General features: G+C 34.5%; 2 long non-coding RNA genes across 3 annotated transcripts; one reads left to right on the forward strand and one right to left on the reverse strand.

The window, feature by feature from the left end:
* Positions 1 to 745: 745 nt before the first annotated feature.
* Positions 746 to 15236, reverse strand: LOC125779568 (uncharacterized). Of its 2 annotated transcripts, XR_007423332.1 has the most exons (4): positions 12558 to 15236; positions 1776 to 11295; positions 1447 to 1713; positions 746 to 1381 (listed from the first exon to the last, which is right to left on the reverse strand). It is a non-coding gene; the product is annotated as an uncharacterized LOC125779568 (long non-coding RNA). The 2 variants fall into 2 exon arrangements; XR_007423331.1 differs by having other exon boundaries at positions 1447 to 11295.
* Positions 12338 to 13024, forward strand: LOC125779602 (uncharacterized). Its single transcript, XR_007423384.1, has 2 exons — positions 12338 to 12476; positions 12548 to 13024. It is a non-coding gene; the product is annotated as an uncharacterized LOC125779602 (long non-coding RNA).
* Positions 15237 to 23740: the final 8504 nt, after the last annotated feature.

Below are 23740 nucleotides of genomic sequence, written 5' to 3' on the forward strand. Positions count from 1 at the left end.
GGATATATTTTAATTATTAAAAACTTTAGTGAATACAACATTTTTTGTTTTATTTCCATTGCCAGAAATGAAAACAGTTTGTTTTGCGGGGAACCAATTCGTGACAGAGCCACATACATATAACTGACCGTGAGAAAATACTTCGTTTCGGAGATCTATGCCAACAGTATTAAATGTTTGCCCTTGGGACTTATTAATGGTAATCGCAAAACACGTCTTAACGGGGAACTGTACTCTTTTGAAACTAAATGGAAGATCTGTAGGTATCATTGGTATCCGAGGGATCATTGTGCTTTCGCCTGCTGCAGGTTCGGTTAAAATGTTTGCTTGAATGATATTAGGCATCAAGTGCGTTATCTTCAGTCGAGTGCCATTACATAAATTGGGAGGCTTAAGATTTCGTAGAAGGATTATTGGCGTACCAATTTTAAGTTCTAGTTGAAATGGAGGTAGTCCCGAGGGATTAAGAGAGTTAAGAAACTCCGTTGGATAGTGAACAACGTCTCCTTCATCTGTCACTGTGTCAAAAGAATTGTAAATTTTATATTCTGATAATATTCTTTGACAAACGGCTTTGTTGATTTCGTCTGCAGCGGAATTCGTCGAAGTAATTATAGCTCACTCATATAACCACTTAGAATCTTTGTGGTGCAAATTAATAATATCTGGATACACGTTATCAATAAGTTGGTCAACTGTTCTAACACAGGTTCCTGCAATATCTGGCATTGTTACATAACTATCTTTGGTGACAGATTTGCAACCGTTACCTATTTTAAGTAGGAACTCTGCAAACCGATTGGATGGTCCAGCTCCACAAAGATTTATTCGCATATTGGCAGTCAATTTAAATTTTGGTGTTGCGTTCGGCGCTGGCAATAAACTCCCAATAACGTGGTAAACTTGTCCATGTATTTTAAACGTTGGCATGAAATTACCCTCCCTAATTTCATTACCACCAAACGAAGTCACAACCATTGCATTTTCTTATATTTTTTTTAAGTGACAGGACGACTGATGCTCACCTCAAAGCAGCGCTTTGATTGTCAGCGAAGGCTCACCTATATGTCTCACTTGCATGTCTCTTGCTACAACACAAACCTGGTGCCTCTTTCACCCACTTTTTAGCCTTACAAAAATTGCAAATGCCATTCATTCGACCAATGAATAAAAGGGAATGGTCCAAATAATTACAATCCTGTCTATAGTTAAACGCTGATTTGAAAGCAATCGCCCCTTGTCTATTCTGCATCATTTGCAACCTTACATTCTCTACGCGATTTGCACTCTCGTCGACCGTCTCATTTCATCTTAGCTGAATTTGCCGTCTATTTGATGAGGATCTAAATAATTGAGATTTTGCTTTTGGCATCTCTGAAAGCTTTTATTGTAAAAACCCTATATTTATTATTAACCAAATTAGTTTCGCTTAAATCTAATCTTTACCTTTTGATTTAAAGACAATAAATTTCCAATTTTACTCTACCATTTGCAGAATACGATCATAAATACAATAAAGTTAGAAGAAACCAGCAAGTATTTCGCAGACACACATGAAAACCACATTACATCTTAATATTTGATTTTATTGGTTTTTGGATGTTCCTTACGGAGAGCGTTCTGTTTTTATTTTCAATGTGCTTTGTTACAAAAAAGTACAAAGACAATAAGAAAAGTAATTCAAGCAACGGTGCGTTGCTGCAAAATAAGTAGCTGTAAAACAGAATAAATATAGTTGACACTGTATTTACATAACTACATACATGCATACATACGGCAATTTATGCGAGCATTTGATTGTGCTGTTTAGCGTTATTTCACTTGTTCTGCGATCATTTATATATGCAAACTTTTTTGCTTTGTACTTTACTTCAATAAGTTATGTAGAAAAGATGTGAGAGATGGAAGAGAGAGTGCATACATATGTACATATGTATGTACTTTACTTCATTACGTTATGCTGGAAAAGATGTGCAGAGATGGAAGAGAGAGAGAGTGCGTGCCGCAAACGATAAAGGGCACACGCACACACACAAAGCGCGCTTCGCTGTAGACTGCGTTTGGTGAACGAAAAACCTTATGCTTGCAATATTTTTGGTTTTTCAAAAACTTCAACCCGAAAGAAAAAGGATTTGATTTCGGAAAATTAAAAAAAAAAGTATACCACTCGCGAGCCTAGAGCAAATGCTTTATTTAAAAAAAAAAATTATAAAAATCGCTTCAGAACTTTAGGAGATTAGCCGTTACAAACATTTTTCATATAAGCGATTTTATATAATTAGTATAGATAATCGTTTCTGGCCACCCCTAAGTGAATGGCTATCAGAGAACTTTCCTTACTTGCGTGGCACGTTGCTCCATCCTCCGTGATAGTACTTACATGTATATATTTTAATTAAACAACATTTACATGTATATATTTTAATTAAACAATTGAACAATGAAGCACTAATAATTTTAATTGAATATTTTATTGCAAATTATTTTTTATTGATAGGATAGCTTACATCTCAATTTATAATCGCAATATTATATTATTTCAAATTCTTTGTCTATTATTTGACAGTCATAATTATCCGTTAGCTCCAAGATATTCTAACAGATGGCGTTAAGCGTTGACTTGAGTAAGTATTCAATAGATATGTTAAAAATACAAAAGTTTTATAAATATGTATAAAATTGAGCTAAATCTTGATCTAACTAATGGGTCAAACGACGTGAAGTCCAGGAAAATTTGCAAAATCACCGAATTAGAAAATTAACAGTTCATTATGAAGGGGACCAGACGCATACTTCGTGATATAAATATTTCGTAAACTTTTTTTTTGTTAAAGTTATAGATGGATGAGCACGATAAAATTGTAAAATTATTTTTTCTATCATAGTTACTAACTTTAACAAAAATAAATTGTTACGAAATATTTATTTCACCGGGTATGCATGTGGTCCCCCTCCTAATGAACTGCTAGTTTTCAAAATCGGTGATTTTGCAAAATTTCTCTGGACCACTTGACGTGGTTTGACCCTATTATCAGAGTTTTCGAACATCCGGCTGATTTTACTCCATATGATTGGTGATTGGATGTGAGGTAGTTTATGAAACCCAGTGAACAGTTCTTAGTATGTGGCATGTTAATATTATGTGGTATTGGTAAAAATAGATAAAATCGAATCATTACTATACGCAACTCCCATATACTGCATATAATGATTTTAAGTTTTCCAATAAACCTTATGCCGAATTTTTCAGTAAGTGTATGAGCTATGTATAAACAATTGCTTGGATTCCAAACCTCTGATTGACGTTTCGCATCATGAGGTAATTTCCTGGCTTTGATTCTTGCATATTCAGATGCATCCGAACTTAGCTCTTCCTTACTTCCTTACTTGTATAGCATCTATTTATTTTCATCTAATGATAATCGAAAAAAGCTAAGGTTAGGCGTCGAAAATGATAATCTAATCAATATAATAGGGGGATTCTCTTTCTCTTGCAAAATCCTTGCACGGTGCACGTATTGCACGAATTTTGGAATTTTCCAATTGGTTCAACGACACAACAACAAATCACGCAGAAAAATATTTGCAATGGCTGTAAAATTTGTAAGACAAAACCCATGTTTATTTTCGTGCAATGATGAAAAATAATTGCAACCCTGTGTCAGCTGTCACTTTACACAAAGACATATTTACCCGTTAAATTGTTGAAGAGGGTAAGTTTGAAATAGATTTAATAATTTCTATTTAAATTCTAAACAATTTTTATAGTTTCTGATAAGAATGAATACTGAAGGTGCGCCCCAAGCGAAGAGGAAAAGGCCAAAGAAGAACTGGAAAGAGAGTGAGTGGCTCTTACGACCATCTGAAGGAAATATTTGGAAAGCCGTTACCGATCAACCCAAGAATGATAGAATACAAGATTACGACAACCGCCATTATGAAACGTCATAGTTGCGTGTTGAGAAGAACAAGAGTGAAAAACTGTCAAATGGCTTGCAAATTGCAAACAGAAAAGTGAACACTTTTGTAAATTCGCAAAATATTATTAATTCTTTCGATTTTAATGAAAACTTTTAGTGAAGCGATTGAATATTGTTGAGTGAAAAGATTTGAATCATTTCTAAAGAAATATATCGGCCTATTGATAATAAAATTGTCTATTAAGTTGTGATTCAAATGGAGAAGACGTTTCTTGTGTTGTATATAAATATATACATATATTATAAGTTCAGATGTATGAAATTATGATAAAAGAATTGTGAAATTAATTAATTAAAGAGGATTTAGTATTAAATATATCATTTCTTTTGAAAAATAACACCCATTTTTTGGCAACTTTTAAATCGGCCGAAAAACTGACAAAAATTCGTTTTCGATCCTTTAATTGCATAATAATTATTACAACAAGCCACTGCACATTTCATTTTAAAAAATTAAAATATTTATGCTTAGAAATTTAAATAAATACAACAGTACACTTTCACTGGTTTTCTTCATTTGAACAATTTCCACACATGCTACTTTATTTATTGTGGATGTGCCTAAAACTACTTACATATATCTTTTCTCGCAACAATATTCTAAACATTCCACTGAAATTTTTGCTGCAAAGACGAATGAATTAATATTATTTTGGGAATTTCCAAAAGTGTTAACTTTTCTGTTTACAATTTGTATGCATTTCTATGCTTGTTCTTCTCAACGCCCAAGTGTGACGTCACGAAATTGTTGCACAATGTACTTGTTTTTGTAAGAATTGTCAAGAGCTAAACCGAAAAAAACTAACGGTAAACTAGTGTCGTAATCTTGTATTCTATCATTCTTGGATCACCCGTTGTTGGTTACAAATAACCTGCCTTCGCTTCAGCTACATGTGTCCAGCTAGTCGTGCACCAGAATGCGAAGTAGAATTCTTAGAAGAGGAATGTGTTCCTGGTGCGCCATCGAATGCCACACCTTAGATCCCAGCAATTTCCACCGCGATATTAGCATTCCAACGGTCAAGTCGGCCACTGAAATCTTCCGTTGGATAGCTAAGAATCTGGAATTTGACAAGTATAAGTTCGCAGAAGGGAAGAAAATTCAAGAAAGAAAATTAGATAGTGAGTTCAAAAATTAGATACAGAATTAAAAAAATAGAAACAGATGAAAAATATAAGTTGATAGAATTAGAAATTAAAGAAAGAGTTGCTATGTACGAAATTATTATTTCAATTAATTTAATAATTACATTTGTATTTATTTATGATTATTTATGACAGTTAGCTTATTCCTTTAAGTTTCGTAAGTATGATCTTATGTAAATAGTTACACAAAACTGTAGTTGGTATACCCAATACCGCTATGTATGTACATAACTACGTTCTAAACGTTTCCACCTGGCGAAAAGGTTGTAGTCAATCGACAACTACGTTTTCAATATCGTTAGAAGTAGCTCGTAAGATGTTATGCAATATACAGCAAACAATAAACCAGTTGGAACATTGAATATGACTTTTTTTCGTCCTGAATACGTATTCTTAATTCTTTGAGGCTTCCAAAGCGTTCTTTTAGAATCCCAAAGCAATGTTCAATCCTCACGCGATATCTGCAAGTTTAAAGCTTTACGCTTTGAATAGTCCATTTTTTGTGAATTTGAGCGAAATGGCGTGATAAAAGTAAAAAGTGAATCTTGCTGAGTTGAGAGAGCAGTAGTACGAAACATGCCAGCATTGTGTACACTACCAGTGTCCTGCTACTACACGACGAATCAGAGATAATGAGATGTCCAACTCCTCTCTCACTGGAAGTGAGAGAACAATTGCTAAACGTCAAAACCACCTCAACTTTGACAGTTGACTGGATTGAGGAGGTTTTGACGTTTAGCAATTGGAAACGAGCGATGGCCAGACTGAAATCTTACCAAAAAATATGAAAACGGAGGGATTTGTTGCCGCCGTTCAAGATGGCTAATAAAAATTTAAAACAATGAAAATCAAAGAAAATGCGAAATTGAAATATATTTCATAAAACGTTTTGTAATTTGAAGCATAATAGAATTAATTTTCTATTACAATTGATTAAAAACATTTATTATTTGAGAACTAACAGGCTTAATTCACCTTATTAAGTATTGAAAGATCGAAAGTCAGTTGTTTTAAAATACCATAAAATCATAAAAAAGGAATTAAGTAGTTTCGCCATATATTAAAAGTCCAATATATAATAATTTGCAATCGTAAATAATGTTGGGTATTTTAATTTAAAATGCCCAAAAATTCTTATTTTGTTCGATCTGGTCATAATGGAAAATGTTATAAAAAACGCTTATTTTGAGGCGCTCTCACACTGGAATAAGTTGGGCATCCCATTATCCCTGTGACGAATCCTTAACAGATAATCGCATACAGCTTGTGCCTTTATGGAATAGATTCGGCTTTTTGTAAAATAGCTGAATGGTTAACAACTGGTGCTTCTTCAAGTTTCAGTTCAGTACCATCAATATACCTTATGTAATGCGGCATCTTATTGTATGTTGTTTTATAACGCGATTCTGTAAGCAGTCTCTAGTCACTATTTGAGATTGTTTGAGGTAAGGTCTCAATTTGCATTTTTATTGGAGAAAGCAACATTTAAAAATATTTTCGTTTTCCATCAAATGCTGCAATATAACGCATCAGGTTGGTCCTCGGAATTTTGTGTGCCCTCGCAGATTGTCGAACGCTGTTGTGATGTATTTTCACCGACTTGATCGCCTCCAGAATGTTGTCGAAATCAACAATTTTCTCTTGTTTGGGATAGTACCGCGGCATAATGACTAAAAAAAATTTTCGGAGCACGAAACTATCAGGAAATGAGAAAAACTATTGTGTTGTTGAAATTCTGCACGAAAAATCACTTATACACGTCAAATATATGAAGTTAGCATGTCAAATGTAAAAAACTATGTGGCCCGACATTCCCCGTAATAAGAGATTCCCGAGATTCCCCAAACGCTCATATTTGCAAAATGGCGGTGAATAATGAACACAATGTAAATTCCGTGTGTCGAAGGCTAAAGGCTCAACTAATATTATAAACATATTTACCTGGATGAATTTATTGGAAAATGTGAAAAAAATCAACTGTACACAGAGTTGAAAAAAACTTTCGGAGTGTCGAATTTCTTTTTGTTGTCGCAGAGAGGTTATAACACGTGTTCACAGCTCGAGTGCTATATAGAAACTGAGCTTAGTATGAGACGAGCCGATGACAATTGGTTGCAGCTGTCAACCTATACTAGGGAAAAAAATATCGCGCTGGCCCGGATTCCTTTATATTCCGGATAGGGGCCGGTTTTAATTGATCCGGGTTAGCGGGCCTCTACTGTATATGGATTATAATGTCGTTCTAAACGTAAAAAGAAACTATCATTCCATTTTATTTACTTAAAAAAAATTTGTATATAAACATATACGCAAAGATTTTATTTAATCATACCTCTACTCCTATAGTTGGGACATCAGGCAGTCCATCAACCACGGTCCTCCCTAATGCTTCCATTGCCAGCTCTTCCAACTCGGAATCTGGGGTTTCCAATGGTTAAAACACTGTGAAATAAACAAGATATTTATTTCAATTGAAATATATGTATATTAGGGTGCTTCAAAAAAAAATTTGAATTTTTTTTCGACTCTTACCCCCTCAAATTTTAGTGATTGACGAAAAGAATCCTCCCTCAAGCCAGGCGCTGTAGCTTAACTCTAAAGGGTCGCTTCGTTTTTTTTTTAGTTTCCTTTTTACTTAACATAGGAATTTTCGCTTTTTCAATCAAACTAAATTTCACCAATTAATTTTTATTTCTCAAAAATAACCATTACATATTAAAAATTTAAAAATTCCCGTGACAAAGTTTGATTATCTCAATTAGACAATTAAACATAGTGATTGGAAATTTGGAATTTTTTCAATAAAAATAAAAAAACGTTTCTGAGAATAATAATTTTGTCGCGATATGTTAAATGAATAGGACACTAAAAAAAGGGGGTAAAAGTTGAAAAAAAAATCAAATTTTTTTAGGAGCATCCTAATGAATATCTTTATATATATAAATCTTCTGACCGTGTGTTTGCATTTGAACTGCTCCTAAACGGATGTACCGATTTTGATGAAATTTTGTGTGTATGTTCAAGGAGGTTCGAGAATGGTATAGATTTACAATTTGGTCCACTGGAAAATGTTTTTTAAATTATTTTTTCATTTTTAATCAATTGTTAATTTTGGAATGTTTGACCGATAGATGGCGCTACCATCGCAGTATCCAATATTCAAACCTTAAATTGGCGTAAACGTGCATTAAACAAAACGATGCCAAAGTAAAAGCGACATCTGTGGATCAAGTTTTTATATTGAGGACAGAGTTCGTTCTTAAGTAATAAATTGGGTGATTCAATACATCTATGGGTAGCTATAACATTTTTTTCATACCTGCTAACTATTGGAGGGGGTATCTTGACAGGCAATTTAAAATTGCAAAAGGTCTGGCATAAAAAAATAGGGGCATAACTGAAGTGTTGATAAAAAATTTGAGATATACAGAAATATTTTCGAAGCATTGCACAGAGCAATACAATATTTAAACGGGAACGACGTATACATGCATACATGCGTACAATTTCAAACTGATCCTTTCTGAAAAATAATAAAATTGCTAAATATTGGGAATGGTAGAATAGAACTGAAATCAAGTACACAATGCAATGAATTAAAACTGGCTCATTTATCATTCGATGAATAATATACCACGGGCATCCCAAAAGACTGATGCCATTACCTTGCCAGTCGATTTTTTTGTCTTTCCACGCTTGAGAACCGTTTCTTAATATGCAGTCCACCAGGCTGACAATCAATTGGACTCGATGGATTTCACTGATGCACAGCCCAAATTCAATAGTATTTTTACCGCAAAAACCAATTCTTTCTTAACACACGAAATGCTTTTTGATTCATTTTTTTTGCTTCATCAAAAATTCGATTATTCTTTAACTAATACTTATGTATCAGCCATGTAGCCTATGTATCAGCCACAGTAAAACGTAGGCGGGTCCTCTAGTAAATATATATATTTGTATATGTAAGGATTTGCCTCCTTCCATTTCGTAGGCGAAATGATGGACCTTTCAAAGCATTTAGCTGCTGACAAAGCTCGATCCACAGCTCTTCCAACCTTTTTGGTCGCGTGGGATAATTTTTGTGATCTTAGAAATGCTAAAGAGCATTCAATTTGCTCTTTTGTTGTCCGCAATGATTCTGCAAATGTAACAATTAATTATATACAAGTAAAGGAATATAACAGCAAATATTTAATTAAACGCTTAGTTACCTTTGTTTTCCATTTTGAATGTATTGACGATTCACTTAAAGAGATCATCACAGATAGTAATCGATTGTTGGTGTTTATGTTTTATACAAAACTCAATCAAGTAAAAGTAAAAAAAAAAAATCAATTTCACATAAATTTTAGCTCTATCGTATTTGAAATACAACATTTTATTTTTAGTTTTATTGGTAATTAAGCTTTTTTACAGCGTTAAAGATAATTTAATATTTGTTATCGACAGTATTTTTTGATTCAGGTTTTACATACATCTCTAAATAAGGAAATGTGACAGATGGTCAGACCTGTTCGCTTTCAGTTGAGAGACTCGCAAATTTTTAATGACTGTCACTTACAGAATAACGAATTCGTCTCAAGTCACAAAAATTTTTTCTAACTTAAAATCTTAAATTTAGAGACTTGAAACTGTATCAGAATCGCACGGTTAACGATATCTTGTTTTTCATTCGTATTTGGCCAAGTGATATATCTAGATTTTAATTCCAAAAAATACGAAAATACTCGATTTGTAATATTGTAAAGTGTTTCACCATCTCCTACTCCAAACAGTGTAGCTACTTTTCAAATCGCCGTACTCGATTAACCCAAAGGATATACGGTTATAGTTAGGTGTAGATCTACCGAAAATTGCCTAATAGATTCATCGTTGTTTAACTGTGTACTGTCTTTGATCAATAATGATCACTTGTGACTCGGAGCATTTGTTGGAAACGTTCTTCGTCTAAATATTCAAGAGCATTAGATCTTCATTTCAAACACTTAGGCACATTTTGATAATTTCCGGGATGGTTCGATAAGATAACTGTAAGATTTTCATCTAATTCATGCATAGTTTTCCAATAGCTATCTTCGTCTAAAAAGTTCAAATGTTAGATTTTTTTAAAGCTTAAAAAAGGAAATAACCAATTATTATCCAAAGTAAGTATATTAAAAGCTGTCCCTTCAATTATCAAAATTAACAAGTTTTTGTTTCTCAGAAGTATGTGGCAGATACATGCAGGGTGGCTGGTGAATTTTGCTACATTAAGAAACTCAAATAATTTTTTTTCAGTGTATGGAATTCATTTTATTTTATTCATGTTAAAGCTCATTCAATTTTATTAAATATAGCTTAATTAGTTTTAAAAATAATGGAATTTAAATGCCCCCCTGCTCGTTGATGCATGTGCGGCATCTTACCAAAAAGTTGTTAATTACTGCTTGGAGAGTTGAGACAGGAATAGCCGCAATTATTTCTCGAATGGATTGCCTTAGTTCATTCAAATTTGTTGGTTTTGCTTTGTAGACTTCCTGTTTGCAATAACCCCTCAAGAAAAAGTCAGGTGCAGTAAGGTCAGGCGACCTGGGTGGCCAGCGGAATGTGGAGTTTCTGGATATCAGCTTATTGGGAAATTTTCGTCGCAATTCTGTCATAACAGGTTGGGCTATGTGAGGAGCTGCACCATCTTGCTGAAACTACACAGAGTTGAAAGAAATTCTCATTCGGCGTAATTCTGGATAGAAAAACTCTCTCAACATGCTCAAGTAACGGTCTCCAGTAACCGTAACGGTGTGCCCGTTTTCTTCGAAGAAGTAGGGCCCGACAATGCAGCGTAATGAAACTGCACACCACACTGTGACACGAAGTGGATGCAATGGAGTATCTGTGGGTTGGAAGCACTCCATATTCGACAATTTTGTTTGTTTATGTTGCCGTTTAAATCGAAATGGGCCTCGTCAGACATGAAAAGACAGTTCAACATGTTTCCATCCTCTTCCACCATTTGAAGCATCTTCTGGCAAAATTCCAAGCGAATCGGCAAGTCTGCAGCATTCAGTTTGTTGGCCATTTGAATTTTATGTGGGAATAAGTCCAAATCTTTGTGCATAATTGACTGTAATGACTGTCTGCTTACACCCATTTGAGCAGATAAGCTTCTTGTCGAAATGTAAAAGTCAATCTGCAAAAAAAAAAAATTAACCAGATTCATTAAATAGAAAAAAAGTTATTTAATTTTTTTTGGTAGCGGCTTTCATCAGCCACTCTGTATATGAGTGCTTGGGCAGAAAGCGAAGTCTTTGACTCGATTTTTCATTTTTACGACTTTTCTTAATTGGCGGGCAGGATTGAAATAAACTAAACGTATGGAATTGGGGCAAAGTTTATTATCTTTGGCATTAAATTATCTTCTACGAGTATTTAACCTAAAAAACCTAAGGAAAGTTAAGTTTGAACATATGTTTAAACAATATAAAGTAACATTTTTTGGTCAAAAACCACTTTTTTCCAAATTTAAAAAAATTTAGAATTTCTTTTATTCCTAGTTTAACTTAAAGATAAGTTATTAACAAATATAATCTCTATGAATTTTTTGTTTCCGAGAGAAATCGCGACCTGCGTACTGCCCGCCGCCCGACAAATGCTCACGCGAGATGCATCAGGCAATTGATTCCCTAAGGCAGAATATCAAAGAATTCGTATCCAAAAAATAGTTAAATATAAACCCTAGAAATTTTGCTTTAATTAATTTTTTCTTTCCCTCCCGAAAAAAATCGATTTTTAAGCCTCTAAAGCAGGCCCTTAAATATCCGCGTTTTTTTAAACTCAATAATTAACACATTTCGTGTTTTATTCTTATGTTTTTTTCTATAGAAATACAGATAAATCAATTCGTAACAATAAAATAACTTGATTTCTTAACAGAATGTCTGAATTCATGACACCTACTGCTTTTTTTGATCGGTTTCAATTCTGATTCCGACAACTATCAGATTTTACAGCATCCCTGATTATAATAGTCATTCAAAATAGTAATTCTGAATAAATTGACCGAGTCAGCTCTCGCTCTCGTGCCATTGCATATTTCGGTATTGATTTCCGTCATTGCGATTTATTCTCGTGTATTGGTTTATAAGTATGATACGTATGTATTTATGTCATGACATTTGTACATGAGTCCTGCTTAAATCAAAGTGCACTCTGTCACAATGTTCTAAAAGTAATTCTAAAAGAAATCTTGTGATAGTTTTGGCGGAAAAAACTTGTTTCAAGCTACTTATTAGTTACTTATTTGATATTCGTATAAAATCGATTCACATACATATAAGCCTGTACGTCCGGCATACTCGTACATACAAAAAAGTATACGGATATTGTAAATAAAACGCAAAATATTTAATTATTAATCAGTATTTATTTTTTCGCCTTTAAAGTAATCCTCACCAGATGCAATATTCTTATGTCAACTTTTCTAGACCTCGAAACACTTTTCATAAGCACTTTTTGGAATGACCTTACGCGAATTTTGTTGTATCACTTCGATGGACTGAAAACGGATTAAACGGAGCGGCAATTCAGGTTGGGAAACAAAAAAAATCACACGGAGACAAATATGGTGAACACGGTGGTTGATCGATGGCATTCAAAACGGGTTTAAATTGGTCACAAAATTAAGCTTTATCGGGACGAGTCGAGCTAGAACGCATTTCATACCCAAAATATCCACTAAATCATTTGAATGGACTCGCGAGAGATGTCGAACTCTCTTGCCATCTCTTTAACATTTGCATGACGATTTTCAAGCACCATATCCTTCACTTTTTTAATATATTCATTAGCGTAAGCTTTTTCCAATATTCGCAATGCTTTCGCACAAGAAACTTTGTTATAAATAAAAAATTTTAGACAAATTCTTTGTTGGAATTTTTATCCATTGTAAAAATCACAACACACTACTCAGGTGTACCGACTAATACCATGTTCAGACCGAAAATTTAAAAGATTAGATTACATTTAAGCATTTCATAACCAAACAGTGTTCTCACTATCATTAGCAAGATCAAAAAACAGCTGTTATTGTCATTCATGAAGTCACATCGCTTAATATTTATCAAAAGAAAAGATTGTCATTAGTATTTTGAAATAAAAGCCGTCTTTTTTCAAATATTTTCCATATAATAGAAATAGTGGATGCATTTAGTTCATTTGTTAAGTCGTTTTTCAGGTGAAATTAGATTCATTGCTTTAAAAAAAATTGTTTCTTTACATTTTTTACCTTTTGTAGTGTCTAAATCAGCTGTGATAATGTAACAGATTTCCAATGCTGACAAGTAGATGGCGCAAAATCAGCGTCGGAGTGAAGTGATTGGAACTGTCATTTTTGTATGGCGAAATCTTGATAAATTTAAAAGATTAGTGGGATAAACCACTCAACAGCCGAAGTCGTGTGATTAAGTGTCAGCTAAAGTAGCTGCTGTAAACAAACAGTCGACAGACAGGTTGACAGATCGCGCTCATGTTTGGCAAAGTTATTAAGGGCAGTCCTACCAACTTAGCCAAATACATTCTTTATGAAATATTATTTACCTAAGGAATTCAACTACAATTTCTTTGCGCTTTTTTTGCCACTACTTTTACTATTTTTCCTAATATAAGTATGAAAACACAGAAACGTAACAATAGTATAATCAAAACTTGAATTTACTTACCGCAATGCTAACCAAGATAAATTATTTTCAATGAGGCAATACTTTTTATATTTTTGACAGCTGTTACTTGATTTACACTAAGTTTGGCTTGGAATTTCAAAATGAAATGATTTACTCCGGAACAAGGGTCGGCTTTAGTCTACCATCCCACGATTTCAGTAGTATTGTTGGATAGAGCTGCTGCTCCAGATTAAGAAAATATATAATTGTTGCCGCAAACTTATAGTTTTCGAGATATTTGCATTTAAAGTTGAAAATTTTGCAAATTTTATCTTGCAATTTTTCGATTTCTAGTAATTATTTATTTCATATTATGCACTTTTTATACACTTATACTTCATTACATTGTTTCTACATATTTATTTTTTTAGCAATTATTTAGTTATTTGCTTAAAATAAGCATTTTATATTGTACACAAATTTCTTTCCATGCACAATAACAAAAGTAATCCGTGTTGACAGATAATAAGTGTTGCCATAAATACACATTTATCAAACGAATAAAAATGAATAAAAAATAAGATTATACCCCAAATACATAAAAAAATCCGACACACCCCGGTGTTGGATCGGCCAGGGTGATTTTTTTTGAAGCGCGGCCGAAGGCTGCCAACGCAAAAAGGAGTTTTACTCAAAAAAAATCCGACACACCCCGGTGTTGGATCGGCCAGGGTTATTTTTTTTGATTTGCGGCCGAAGGCCGCCAACGCAAAAAGAGGTTTTACTCAAAAAAAAATCCGACTTTTTCGAAGTGCGGCCGAAGGCCGCCAATGCAGAAAGAAGTGGGACGCGAATGGACTAATGTTTACCCTGTTTTACCTTTGTTGTATTGCAAATAATCATTATGATCCTTTTATTAAATTATTAGATTAAACATACTTATAAGCCTTAAAACTTTTTTTATTACAATGGAAAATTTATTTCAGATCGTATTTGTTTTCTGCGTTTGAGTTTTTATATCCATTCTTATTCGTTTAATAAATGTGTAATTATGGAAACACTTAATATCTGTAAACACGGAATACTTTTGTTATTGTGCATGGAATGAAAATTGTGTAAAATATAACATGCTTATTTTAAGCTAATAACTAAATAATTACTAAAAAATAAATATGTAGAAACAATGCAATGAAGTATAAGTGCATAAAAAGTGCATAATATGAAATAAATAATTACTAGAAATCGAGAAATTGCAAGATAAAATTTGCAAAATTTTCAACTTTAAATGCAAATTGTTTAAATGAGTTAAGCATCCCCCCACTTTAACCGAGAAAACTGGCGAACCTTAATAAAACAGCTTGATTCACCACAGCTGATGACACCAACACAACTCACCATAGCTATGCACCCACTCACAAAAAGGATGGGCAACGGGAAAGCAGACACTTGCAGTTCGACCATCGATACATCAACATTCGCCTTTTTTTTGTTAATTCGTCCTTGACTGATCCCCCGCGCTACAACGCATCTATCGTACGCGACGCCACGTCGATATCTTCTGCCATCGCTCGGTTTGGGAACTACATATCTACCCCGCTCCGTAAAATTGAACTTCCAACATACATAACTTTGTATTTAATACTTGCGCGAAATAAACCTTCAAATAAAATTCCTATACATTTTAAATAAAGTATTTTTTATTTAATAATTGGGAAAGTGGTCGGCAATTCCTTTTGAATTTGCAACAATTTAACTATGGTCCTTCGAGCCTCACAGAAAGGCACTATGTGATATACAAAATTAAATAATTACATAAATATTTATACTGGTGTGGTGACAAAATAAATAAATAAAAAAAAACATAATAAACAAAGTGCTGTGACCCAAACAGAACAAAAGTGAACAAGCAAAAAACAAAGTGCATTTAAAAACAGAAACTAAGCCAAACGAGCTCAGTGTGCGAAAATTTAAAAACAAAAAGTGCAGTGGAACGAAAAATAAAAAAAACAACGCAGTGACCCAAACAACAGAACAAAAAAAAAAAAAAAACAACTAACATACCATATTCATATACATTAAGTGAGGTAGCAAACATTTTAAGAATGCAGAGAGAAACGGTGAAGTGAAAGAAACAAAAAAAAAAAATATATATACAGTCATGGACAAAGAAATAGCACACTTTGAGAATCAAAAAGTGGTGTTACAAAACAAAAATACACAAATATCACAAAATTTACTAAAATAAAATATATAATACAAAAATCACAAACGTTTTAACTAAATAAACCGCAAACCGGGCGCGAAACCCAAAACTTAATATAAAAATAAAAACTAAATAAACGGTCGCGAAAATAAAAACAAATATATACATATGTCTACACACAACAAAACACCAGCAAAAGGAGGAAGCCAACTGGAGCATAGGACGGGGAACAAACCAAGAACAAGGCATTAAGGCAGCATGAGTATATGCATACACCCAACAAAACGTACCAAACCGAGCACCAAGTGAGCGTATTATGTTCACCTTAATTTAATATACATACATATGTATGCAAATATGTATGAATAATATTACAAGTTTTATCTCAAATAAAACTGTATATATCCTCTAACGGCTTGATAAAAAAAAAAAAAATTAATTAAAACACCAAACAGACATACATATTCGCATATATACCTAGTGCAAATAGTATATTTCTTCTCAGATATTACTAATATATGTATGTACATGTCACAAAAACATATTGCCAGAAATCTCAACATTCTTATTACATACTTATAATATCAGACATATTACAAGATATGATTATTTACATACGTACATATATATAATAGTGCATACGGAAAAGATCTGATTTACCAAATTTGTTTTCGCGCTCTTTTCGTCGTGCAAATAACGGGTGATTTTTTTGAGGTTAGGATTTTCATGCATTAGTATTTGACAGATCACGTGGGATTTCAGACATGGTGTCAAAGAGAAAGATGCTCAGTATGCTTTGACATTTCATCATGAATAGACTTACTAACGAGCAACGCTTGCAAATCATTGAATTTTATTACCAAAATCAGTGTTCGGTTTTTTTTTTTTTCGGACAAATTTTGTTCAGCGATGAGGCTCATTTCTGGTTGAATGGCTACGTAAATAAGCAAAATTGCCGCATTTGGGGTGAAGAGCAACCAGAAGCCGTTCAAGAACTGCCCATGCATCCCGAAAAATGCACTGTTTGGTGTGGTTTGTACGCTGGTGGAATCATTGGACCGTATTTTTTCAAAGATGCTGTTGGACGCAACGTTACGGTGAATGGCGATCGCTATCGTTCGATGCTAACAAACTTTTTGTTGCCAAAAATGGAAGAACTGAACTTGGTTGACATGTGGTTTCAACAAGATGGCGCTACATGCCACACAGCTCGCGATTCTATGGCCATTTTGAGGGAAAACTTCGGACAACAATTCATCTCAAGAAATGGACCCGTAAGTTGGCCACCAAGATCATGCGATTTAACGCCTTTAGACTATTTTTTGTGGGGCTACGTCAAGTCTAAAGTCTACAGAAATAAGCCAGCAACTATTCCAGCTTTGGAAGACAACATTTCCGAAGAAATTCGGGCTATTCCGGCCGAAATGCTCGAAAAAGTTGCCCAAAATTGGACTTTCCGAATGGACCACCTAAGACGCAGCCGCGGTCAACATTTAAATGAAATTATCTTCAAAAAGTAAATGTCATGAACCAATCTAACGTTTCAAATAAAGAACCGATGAGATTTTGCAAATTTTATGCGTTTTTTTTTTAAAAAAAGTTATCAAGCTCTTAAAAAATCACCCTTTATATTGCCAAACAAAAAAAAAAACAAAATTACACAAGCATTACAGCATATTGTTTGCTCATACATTAGCACAAACAATTTGTGCATATTAATCAAAAAAAGCGAATTGATCTCTCTAACGAGCTCTCAATTGCTTAAGAATACAAGAAAAAGCATAATCATAAGCACACTAACAATTCGTGCATGCTTATGCAAATAGCGCATTGATCTCTTCAACGAGCTCTCAATCGCACAAAACATAAGTACCTACATACGCATGTAAATACAAGTACACGTATTAGGGTGTGCCTAATTACTCAACATTAGGACATAAGAAATATAAATTAATTAAAGCAAAAAAAAAAAAACATTTTTTAGCAAGATACTCGAAATTCAAAACTCTGTTTACCTGGAAGAGTATTCGGTTTCAAGCAATACTCTATTGCCTCAGTTAAATCAGTTACACTGAGAGAGAAAAATTAATTATTTACAGCTAAAAAATTACAATAAAACCAAAATGGTTAATAACGCAACAAAACAAAATGCACCTGCAGGAGCTACACGCTCAAAACAGGTTGTTAAATTCATTTCACAAAGTGAGAGTATTTTAAGATACTGCACAAGAGTTGCATCTTCACCGGTTCACGAAAACTCGGAATCGCTGCTAGAAATCAAAAGTCAAAATCTTAAAAATTTTTGGACTCGCCTCCAAGCGGCTCATGACGCCATTGTAGAATCTGACGATTCAGATCTACCTCAAAATTTTAAATCCTCGGCTTACGCAATATACGAAAACTGCTTAGACCAGTACGAAGAAACAAAAGCGATGATCTTCGATCAATTAAAACTCATTAAAGCAATTGCACCTACTCCCCACAGTGGAGTAGAGCTGCCACAAATAGAAAGTCAAAAGGCAAGTTCCGGCATCCACCTCGAGTTGCCGCCATGTGACACAGAAACATTCTATGGAGGTTATGAAGAATGGCCGTCCTTCCGGGACATGTTTACAGCCGTCTACATCAACCATCCAAAATTATCACAAGCGCAAAAATTGTATCATCTCCGATACAAAACAAAAGGTCAAGCAGGCGAAATAGTTAAACAGTTCGCATTAAATGACGACAATTTCAATTTGGCTTGGGAAGCTCTAAAAGCTAGATTTGAAAACGAAAGAATACTGGTCGATAAGCAAGTAACGACACTATTAAACTTGCCTAAAATTAAGAAAGAAACAAGTGTAGAATTCATTAGACTAGAATCCACTCTTTCTAATTGTTTGTCGGTTCTATCGACACTTAATGTCCCCACAGACAGCTGGGATCCTATTCTGGTAAACATTTGCACCGCCGCATTACCAGAAAAGTCGTTACTTCTATGGGAGCAATCGCTCTCATCACGAAAAATGTGCCCAACGTGGCCACAAATGAAAGATTTTCTCACCACCCAATATGAAATTGCGGAAAGGTTAGAAGAAAAAATAATCAGAAATAAGAACATTAAACACGACCAAAATAGTAGCTTCAATAGACCCCAAGCTAGAAGCAAAAACAAATCAAATAGAATTTTTAACAAAATGCAAGCGTTCACATCCGAACAGAGAAAACATACGTCATGCGAACTATGCACAAGAGGGCATAAACTTAAAACTTGCGAGAAGTTTAAAAAATTGAATGCCAATGAAAGGAACAACTTTGTCAGGTCAAAAAGACTCTGCACAAACTGCTTGTCCCATACACACAATCTTAAAAATTGCAAAAGTAAATACAATTGCATATATTGTCACAAAAGACACAATTCAATGCTGCACTACAGCACATACCCCAACTCACCCTATAAAAGCGCTAATAAATCAAGAACCACGGGATTAATTGCGAACACAAATCCCGAAAACCAAAATTTTAAAAAAAGCCAAGAGACACCATGTTGCTCAAAGGCACAAAAAGTTCAAACGCTCCACAGTGAAACACGAAGTGGACTAGTTACCGAACTAGTCACCACCATACCAACTCAAGTTGAGTATAATGAAAACAAATACCTCAATTCACAATTAAGTGAACTGCAAACGTTAAGAAAACTTCCAATAACAAACAAAACTATAAACGATCAGTATTGTGAGCACTTCTCTAAAGCCACAACTACTCGATCAAATAATGGCTGGTACGCCGTACGACAACCTCACCACCATACCAACTCAAGTTGAGTATAATGAAAACAAATACCTCAATTCACAATTAAGTGAACTGCAAACGTTAAGAAAACTTCCAATAACAAACAAAACTATAAACGATCAGTATTGTGAGCACTTCTCTAAAGCCACAACTACTCGATCAAATAATGACTGGTACGTCGTACGACAACCTCTAGAGCCACAATTTTGCAAGACCCCACATAAAGGTAGAAAAAGCAAGGTCAGATTCCGTCGTAACCTTTCGACCCCGCAGGATGGCTTTCGCCAATAATGATACTTAAATCCTGCTTAAAAAATCACAACTCCAAATTAGTGTATAGGCACTAAAACATAACCAAATTATCTCAAAAAGTAAAAACAAAAAAAAAGAAAATCGACACTTGTCTTAAAATATTGCCCCACAGAGGCTTAAATTTTCAAAAACAAATAAAATCTCAAAAGCAAGTTAAGGGATCACCATACTCCCAATGCGATACATGGACGCACCTTCTCTTACAAAGCTAAGGTCGCTCTTATCGCTCCTTATATGGGTGGGTTATGTGAATCAGTTGTAACGGGTGATTTTTTTGAGGTTAGGATTTTCATGCATTAGTATTTGACAGATCACGTGGGATTTCAGACATGGTGTCAAAGAGAAAGATGCTCAGTATGCTTTGACATTTCATCATGAATAGACTTACTAACGAGCAACGCTTGCAAATCATTGAATTTTATTACCAAAATCAGTGTTCGGTTCGAAATGTGTTTCGCGCTTTTTTATCGACAAATTTTGTTCAGCGATGAGGCTCATTTCTGGTTGAATGGCTACGTAAATAAGCAAAATTGCCGCATTTGGGGTGAAGAGCAACCAGAAGCCGTTCAAGAACTGCCCATGCATCCCGAAAAATGCACTGTTGGGTTGGTTTGTACGCTGGTGGAATCATTGGACCGTATTTTTTCAAAGATGCTGTTGGACGCAACGTTACGGTGAATGGCGATCGCTATCGTTCGATGCTAACAAACTTTTTGTTGCCAAAAATGGAAGAACTGAACTTGGTTGACATGTGGTTTCAACAAGATGGCGCTACATGCCACACAGCTCGCGATTCTATGGCCATTTTGAGGGAAAACTTCGGACAACAATTCATCTCAAGAAATGGACCCGTAAGTTGGCCACCAAGATCATGCGATTTAACGCCTTTAGACTATTTTTTGTGGGGCTACGTCAAGTCTAAAGTCTACAGAAATAAGCCAGCAACTATTCCAGCTTTGGAAGACAACATTTCCGAAGAAATTCGGGCTATTCCGGCCGAAATGCTCGAAAAAGTTGCCCAAAATTGGACTTTCCGAATGGACCACCTAAGACGCAGCCGCGGTCAACATTTAAATGAAATTATCTTCAAAAAGTAAATGTCATGAACCAATCTAACGTTTCAAATAAAGAACCGATGAGATTTTGCAAATTTTATGCGTTTTTTTTTTTTTAAAAAGTTATCAAGCTCTTAAAAAATCACCCTTTACAAAGCATTAACTTAGTTAAGAAGAATTTTCTACTTTATGAATCGAAACCGTTTTCCATTCACGGCCATTCTCTCGCAAGATCCCTCTATTGTCACAGTCCTAACACCAGGGCTAAGGAGTACCCATTCTGGCCATATCTGGCCAGGCGTGGAGTTACTATCCTTCATAAGCCGGGAATAAATAAAAAACAAACAATTGCCGATAATACAGAAAAGGCATATAATAAACCACCGGTATGCCAAACCGATAAATAAATAAATTGTAAATAACCGCTAACAAAATTAATAAGGGCAAACAACCTTTTTGGTATAATAATACAATAAGTCGTCAAAGCACGCAAAATCAATTATTACCTCAAGCACCAATATTTACACAAGATACAAAAAAATCGCTTCTTACAGCATACATTCTACAACCGCGGCTACTTCGCCAACAGTAAGCAAATTTCATGTATCACCTTATACAAAATACTAGGCAAAATATTCGCCTAGGGGGCCCAGGATGTTTAAATGAGTTAAGCATCCCCCCACTTTAACCGAGAAAACTGGCGGACCTTAATAAAACAGCTTGATTCACCACAGCTGATGACACCAACACAACTCACCATAGCTATGCACCCACTCACAAAAAGGATGGGCAACGGGAAAGCAGACACTTGCAGTTCGACCATCGATACATCAACATTCGCCTTTTTTTAATTCGTCCTCGACTGATCCCCCGCGCTACAACGCATCTATCTTACGCGACGCCACGTCGATATCTTCTGCCATCGCTCGGTTTGGAAACTACAGATATCTACCTCGCTCCGTAAAATTTAACTTCCAACATACATACCTTTGTATTTAATACTTGCGCGAAATAAACCTTAAAGTACAATTCCTATACATTTTAAATAAAGTATTTTTTATTTAATAATTGGGAAAGTGGTCGGCAATTCCTTTTGAATTTGCAACAATTTAACTACAAATATTTCGAAAACTATAAATTTGCGGCGGCAACAATTATATATTTTCTTAATCTGGAGCATCAGCCTTATTCAAACATATCACTTTTAACCCTGAAATCGTGGGATTTTATACCAAAGTTTCCCCTGGAACAACGTTGGCAACATAATTCGAGCAGTCCTGGATCGGTTTGGCACCACGTTTACCCCAGTGTATAATTCGAATCTTCAGAGGCGTCGTACTTGTGCACCGAAAACGTTATTGCTAAATGAGTCTATTCGTCATCGTCTTTTTGATTATAATAGGTTAATCTCTCCCTTAATTAATCTGAGACCCAGTTCACCTAAGATCATATCGAATTCATTTAATTCGCTTATTTCAAAGAATACTAAGTGATGCCCGTACATTGTGATTACTTTTTTTTGAATGTATAACCGAATAGCCATTTAGAAATTTGGTCCTAAATGGTTTTAATAAATATAGCACAACCAGTGAAAAACGCTACTGCCTTCCTTCCTTTTCCTTCCCCATCGGCAAAATGTGTGAACAGTGAAAATCGTGGAAAAACGCAGAAATCAGCTGTTCTTTTTTGTTTACATTTCATTTGTTTGACATTTCATACAATTTTAAAAATTGTGTCAGCAGCAATATGGAAGTGGACAATAGTTGTGAAATTTTTGCCTGCCCAATTCCAATTCGATGTTTTACAATTATAAAAAATTCTTTAGCATCGTTTTGATGGCTGTATGTGATGCGAAATGTACGTTCACAGCAGTTAGTATTGGCAGCTATGGAAGTCAAAGTGACGGAGGTACTATATATTAAATTCCTCCTAATGAAAATATTGAAATCCCCGTCCATATTTCAAAACCAGTAAATCCTAAAGATAATGTTACGGGAGCTATGCAAACGTGGTGAAAGGCAATGCTGCACGAATGTAATTGCCCCACAACCAAACAAATGGAAGCGTTAAAACTATGATTTTCAACCTTACCCAAAGTATGACACAATTTATGGCTTCAATGCAAAATATGATTCAAGAGATAATCAAATCACAAAACCAAATATTGCAAACTTTTTGAAGTAAAAAATTAGTGTACATTTGGTTATGGAATGTTAACCAACATAAAGTGGAACTTATTAGAATTTAAAGACTTTTTGGAACACTAGGCCATAGATGTCTAGCAGGTGGAGATTATAATGCAAAACACACGTACTGGGGATCACGACTAATTAATCCGAAAGGACGACAGCTGTATCACACTATTATAAATAGGCACAATAACCTTGATATACAGTCCGCGACAAAAAGATAGCAGAATTAAACTTTTTCAAAATTTTCTCTTCAAAACATGTGCAAAGAGTTTGTTTTTCATTGTAGTATCTGTAATAACTGTAGTCACAACAGTCCGCTTGGTTTTGTGCACATAACGGTACATTAGTTTAAACAATGCAACAACTACAAAAGAAAATAACTGTTTATGACGCGTCAAAATGATAACACAAATTGGCATAATTATGTTTAGTTGCTGTTTAA

The sequence above is a fragment of the Bactrocera dorsalis genome, chromosome 6 (assembly GCF_023373825.1).
Source record: "Bactrocera dorsalis isolate Fly_Bdor chromosome 6, ASM2337382v1, whole genome shotgun sequence".
NCBI lineage: Eukaryota > Metazoa > Arthropoda > Insecta > Diptera > Tephritidae > Bactrocera > Bactrocera dorsalis.